The sequence below is a fragment of the Scyliorhinus torazame genome, chromosome 6, assembly GCF_047496885.1.
Source record: "Scyliorhinus torazame isolate Kashiwa2021f chromosome 6, sScyTor2.1, whole genome shotgun sequence".
Taxonomy (NCBI): Eukaryota; Metazoa; Chordata; class Chondrichthyes; order Carcharhiniformes; family Scyliorhinidae; genus Scyliorhinus; species Scyliorhinus torazame.
The window spans coordinates 14,938,629-14,944,808 of NC_092712.1; positions in this window are offsets into that span (position 1 = coordinate 14,938,629).

Below are 6,180 nucleotides of genomic sequence, written 5' to 3' on the forward strand. Positions count from 1 at the left end.
CTCGCAGTTTTAACCCTCTGTTCTTCCACGAGTTCTCCCTACATCCGGAATTGAATTTTTAAACTCCTCCAAAAGTTTAATTTCTCTGAGAGCTTCATACGTTTGATCTATTTTCAAAGCCCTTATCCACCGATCAAAATTACTCTGATCCTTTCAAACTCCATGTATGTTTGACCAAATTCTTTCCTTAAATTTCTAACCCTTTGTCTGTAGGCTTCAGGCACTAAGATGCACCTAAGATGGATTTTTTCACCTCCTCATACGTCCCAGATACCTCCTCCGGTAGTGATGCAAACACTTCACTAGCTCTACCTACCAGCTTTGTTTGAATCAGTAATACTCACATGTCCTGTGGCCATTTTATTTGTTTAGCTACCTTCTCAAATGAAATAAAAAAGGCTTCCACCTCCTTCTCGTCAAACCTTGTCAATGCTTGGACATATTTAAATAGATGCCCACCTAGCCATCGACTTTGACGCTCTTTCTCCCTATCCTCATCACTATCGTCCAACTGTATGTTTCCCTTTACGTCTGCCAATTTTAACTGACTGTCATGTTTCATGACCATTTTCTGAAGTTCAAACTCTCTCTCTTTATCTTTTTCCCTGATCTGTATCTCCCTTTCTCTTTCTTTTTGTTCCGCTAGGGCTATTGTTTATTTTCTCCTTTCTTCTCTCTCCTTTTCCTCTCTCCCTCTTGCGTATTCAAGCTGCTTTAATTCTTTCTCATGTTCCATTTGTTTAATTTGCAACTGAATTTTTGCCATTTCTAATTAGTCAAACTGTATCTCAGGCAACTTTAAATGCTTAGCCACTGCCATAATTACCTCATCTTTTCGCATTTTGTCAGGTAATGTTAACTGCAATGTTTTTGCCAAATCTAACAGTCTGCTTTTAGTCTCTGTCCGTAAGTAGTGCGTGTGACAGTCTCCACCCCCAAAAACATCTGAGCCTCTGAAAGAGCCATTGTCCACAACACTCTCCCAACTTAAACTAAAATACCACACCTGAAAAGCACCCACAATATGCTCACCCCTCACTGTCTTTCAGTTCACTAAGCCAATCCAATAGATACTTTTATCCCAACAAAACAATGTTTATTCTATGAACTCAAGTTAACCTTTTTAAAACAAACAGTGAATATCTTAGCAACCAGTAAATCAAATACACTCCCCAAAGAATACAACACTAAGTAACCTGTATGCTGTCCTTTTACACCCAAAAAACTTAACAAACCTTCAAACAGGAACACATTAGATTTACATTTAATACTGAGACCTTTTTACAATTCTGAGTTCGCCAAATGATCCATAGATAGTTTTTGGATGGCAGAGATCAACAGCAGTGCAGCTCTTTTTTTTTTTTTTTAAATAATATTTTATTGAAAATTTTTGGTCAACCAACACAGTACATTGTGCATCCTTTACACAACATTGTAACAATACAGATAATAATGACCTTTTTTAAATTTAAACAAAAACAACAACAAATAAATAAATATTAAATAACAAAAAAAAAATATATATAAAAACTAGCCCTAATTGGCAACTGCCTTGTCTCAGGCCACACACCCCTCCCCCCATCCCCCCCCATCCCTCCCCCCCCCCAAGTCCTGGGCCGCTGCTGCTGCCTTCTTTGTTCTCCCCTATCTATCTTTCCGCAAGATATTCGACGAACGGTTGCCACCGCCTAGTAAACCCTTGAGCCGACCCCCTTAGGACGAACTTAATCCGCTCTAACTTTATGAACCCCACCATATCATTTATCCAGGTCTCCACCCCCGGGGGCTTGGCTTCTTTCCACATTAGCAATATTCTGCGCCAGGCTACTAGGGACGCAAAGGCCAAAACATCGGCCTCTTTCGCCTCCTGCACTCCCGGCTCTTGTGCAACCCCAAATATAGCCAACCCCCAGCTTGGTTCGACCCGGACTCCTACTACTTTCGAAAGCACCTTTGTCACCCCCATCCAAAACCCCTGTAGTGCCGGGCATGACCAAAACATATGGGTATGATTCGCTGGGCTTCTCGAGCACCTCGCACACCTATCCTCCACCCCAAAGAATTTACTGAGCCGTGTTCCAGTCATATGTGCCCTGTGTAATACCTTAAACTGAATCAGGCTTAGCCTGGCGCACGAGGACGACGAGTTTACCCTGTTTAGGGCATCTGCCCACATCCCCTCCTCAATCTCCTACCCTAGCTCTTCTTCCCATTTCCCTTTTAGTTCGTCCATCATAGTCTCCCCTTCGTCTCTCATTTCCCTATATATATCCGACACCTTACCGTCCCCCACCCATTTCTTTGAGATGACTCTGTCCTGCACCTCTTGTGTCGGGAGCTGCGGGAATTCTCTCACCTGCTGCCTCGCAAAAGCCCTCAATTGCATGTACCTGAATGCATTCCCTTGGGGCAACCCATATTTCTCGGTCAGCGCTCCCAGACTCGCAAACTTCCCATCCACAAATAGATCTTTCAATTGCGTTATACCTGCTCTTTGCCACATTCCATATCCCCCATCCATTCCCCCCGGGGCAAACCTATGGTTGTTTCTTATCGGGGACCCCCCCAGTGCTCCGGTCTTTCCCCTATGTCGTCTCCACTGTCCCCAAATCTTCAGTGTAGCTACCACCACCGGACTCGTGGTATAGTTCCTTGGTGAGAACGGCAATGGGGCTGTCGCCATAGCCTGCAGGCTGGTCCCCCTACAGGACGCCCTCTCTAATCTCTTCCACGCCGCTCCTTCCTCCTCTCCCATCCACTTACTCACCATTGAAATATTAGCGGCCCAATAATACTCACTTAGGCTCGGTAGTGCCAGCCCCCCCCTATCCCTACTACGCTGTAAGAATCCCTTCCTCACTCTCGGAGTCTTCCCGGCCCAAACAAAACCCATGATACTCTTTTCTATCCTTTTGAAAAAAGCCTTCGTGATCACCACCGGGAGACACTGAAACACAAAAAGGAATCTCGGGAGGACCACCATCTTAACCGCCTGCACCCTCCCTGCCATTGACAATGCTACCATATCCCATCTCTTGAAATCTTCCTCCATCTGTTCCACCAACCGCGTCAAATTTAGCCTGTGCAATGTGCCCCAATTCTTAGCTATCTGGATCCCCAGGTAACGAAAGTCTCTTGTTACCTTCCTCAACGGTAGGTCTTCTATTTCTCTACTCTGCTCCCCTGGATGCACCACAAACAGCTCACTCTTTCCCATGTTCAATTTATACCCTGAAAAATCCCCAAACTCCCCAAGTATCCGCATTATTTCTGGCATCCCCTCCGCTGGATCCGCCACATATAGTAGCAGATCATCCGCATATAAAGATACCCGGTGTTCTTCTCCTCCCCTAAGTATTCCCCTCCATCCCTTGGAACCTCTCAGCGCTATCGCCAGGGGCTCAATCGCCAGTGCAAACAGTAATGGGGACAGAGGACATCCCTGCCTAGTCCCTCTATGGAGCCGAAAATATGCCGATCCCCGTCCATTCGTGACCACACTCGCCACTGGGGCCCTATACAACAGCTGCACCCATCTAACATACCCCTCTCCGAACCCAAATCTCCTCAACACCTCCCACAGATAATCCCACTCCACTCTATCAAATGCTTTCTCGGCATCCATCGCCACTACTATCTCCGTTTCACCCTCTGGTGGGGCCATCATCATTACCCCTAACAACCTCCGTATGTTCGTGTTCAGCTGTCTCCCCTTCACAAACCCAGTTTGGTCCTCATGAACCACCCCCGGGACACATTCCTCTATTCTCATTGCCATTACCTTGGCCAAGACCTTGGCATCTACATTGAGGAGGGAGATTGGTCTGTAGGACCCGCATTGTAGCGGATCCTTTTCCTTCTTTAAAAGAAGCGATATCGTTGCTTCTGACATAGTCGGGGGCAGTTGTCCCCTTTCCTTTGCCTCGTTGAAGGTCCTCGTCAGTAGCGGGGCGAGCAAGTCCAAATATTTTTTGTAAAATTCAACTGGGAATCCGTCCGGTCCCGGGGCCTTTCCCGTCTGCATGTTCCTAATTCCTTTCACCACTTCTTCTACCGTGATCTGTGCTCCCAATCCCATCCTTTCCTGCTCTTCCACCTTGGGAATTTCCAGCCGATCCAAAAACTCCATCATTCTCTCCCTCCCATCCGGGGGTTGAGCTTCATACAATTTTTTATAAAATGTCTTAAACACTTCATTCACTCTCTCCGCTCCCCGCTCCGTCTCTCCATCTTCGTCTCTCACCCCCCCTATTTCCCTCGCTGCTCCCCTTTTCCTCAATTGGTGTGCCAGCAATCTGCTCGCCTTCTCTCCATATTCATACTGTACACCCTGCGCCTTCCTCCATTGTGCCTCTGCAGTGCCTGTGGTCAGCAAGTCAAATTCCACATGCAGCCTTTGCCTTTCCCTATACAGTCCCTCCTCCGGTGCTTCCGCATACTGTCTGTCCACCCTCAAAAGTTCTTGCAACAACCGCTCCCGTTCCTTACTCTCCTGCTTCCCTTTATGTGTCCTTATTGATATCAGCTCCCCCCTAACCACTGCCTTCAACGCCTCCCAGACCACTCCCACCTGAACCTCCCCATTGTCATTAAGTTCCAAGTACTTTTCAATGCATCCCCTCACCCTTAAGCACACCCCCTCATCCGCCATTAGTCCCATATCCATTCTCCAGGGTGGACGCCCTCTTGTTTCCTCCCCTATCTCCAAGTCTACCCAGTGTGGGGCATGATCCGAAATGGCTATAGCCGTATATTCCGTTCCCCTCACCCTAGGGATCAATGCCCTACCCAACACAAAAAAGTCTATGCGTGAATAGACTTTATGGACATAGGAGAAAAACGAGAACTCCTTACTCCTAGGTCTACTGAATCTCCACGGGTCCACCCCTCCCATCTGCTCCATAAAATCCTTAAGCACCTTGGCTGCTGCCGGCCTCCTACCAGTCCTGGACTTCGACCTATCCAGCCTTGGTTCCAACACCGTGTTGAAGTCTCCCCCCATTATCAGCTTTCCGGTCTCTAGGTCTGGGATGCGTCCTAGCATTCGCCTCATAAAATTGGCATCGTCCCAATTCGGGGCATACACGTTTACCAACACCACCATCTCTCCCTGTAATTTGCCACTCACCATCACGTATCTGCCCCCGTTATCCGCCACTATAGTCTTTGCCTCGAACATTACCCGCTTCCCCACTAATATAGCCACCCCCCTGTTTTTCGCATCCAGCCCCGAATGGAACACCTGCCCTACCCATCCTTTGCGCAGCCTAACCTGATCTATCAGTTTCAGGTGCGTTTCCTGTAACATGACCACATCTGCTTTAAGTTTCTTAAGGTGTGCGAGTACTCGTGCCCTCTTTATCGGCCCGTTAAGCCCCCTCACGTTCCACGTGATCAGCCGGGTTGGGGGGCTTCCCACCCCCACCCCCCTTGCCGGTTAGCCATCATCTTTTTCCAGCTTCTCGCCCAGTTCCCACGCGGCTGTATTTCTCCCAGACGGTGCCCCCCCGCCCATCCTTTCCCGCACCCACTCCCCCCTTTCCCCAGCAGCAGCAACCCCGTAATTCCCCCCTGCCCCCCCCCCCCCCCGCTAGACCCCCCGCTAGCGTAATTACTCCCCCCATGTTGCTCCCAGAAGTCAGCAAACTCTGGCTGACCTCGGCTTCCCCCCCGTGATCACGGCTCGCCCCGTGCGGCGCCCCCTCCTTCCTGCTTCTCTATTCCCGCCATAATTATCATAGCGCGGGAACCAAGCCCGCGCCTCTCCCTCGGCCCCGCCTCCCATGGCCAACGCCCCATCTCCTCTCCCTCCCCACCTCCCCCCATCACCACCTGTGGGAGAAAGAAAAGTTACCATACCGCAGGATTAATCATACAATCCCTCTTCGCCCCCCCCACTCGTCCCACCACTTTGTCCAAACGTTCATTTTCGTAGTCCAATCATTCCAATTTTTCTTCTACAATAAAAGTCCACGCTTCATCCGCCGTCTCAAAGTAGTGGTGCCTCCCTTGATATGTGACCCACAGTCTTGCCGGTTGCAGCATTCCAAACTTTATCTTTTTTTTGTGAAGTACCGCTTTGGCCCGATTAAAGCTCGCCCTCCTTCTCGCCACCTCCGCACTCCAATCTTGATAGACGCGGATCACCGCGTTCTCCCATTTACTACACCGAGTTTTCTT